Source organism: Pteropus vampyrus, unplaced genomic scaffold, assembly GCF_000151845.1.
Source record: "Pteropus vampyrus isolate Shadow unplaced genomic scaffold, Pvam_2.0 Scaffold529, whole genome shotgun sequence".
NCBI lineage: Eukaryota > Metazoa > Chordata > Mammalia > Chiroptera > Pteropodidae > Pteropus > Pteropus vampyrus.
In genome coordinates, this window is record NW_011889310.1 from 340080 (window position 1) to 340391 (window position 312).

Below are 312 nucleotides of genomic sequence, written 5' to 3' on the forward strand. Positions count from 1 at the left end.
TTTCTTGTAATATGTATTCTAGAAGGCACATATTCAAGAGTTTAAGATTATGTTAGTTCAAGTTCTACATGGAGGCAAATATTTTAATCTACTTTGTACAGAGGCCCCAAATGCAAGTCAGCCGTTTCTTTTATTCAGAGCTCCCTCTCAGAAGTGAGTCTGCACGTGGGGCAGCATTTGGGAAGGGCTGGAAGGTGAAGTCGAGGGATCAGAAAGCTTGGCAGAGTTGGCGAGCTGCAACTCCTCCAGCCGCTTAATGTATTCATCGCGCAGGGCCAAGAGCTCCACGTAACGCTGCTCCACTGGATTCGG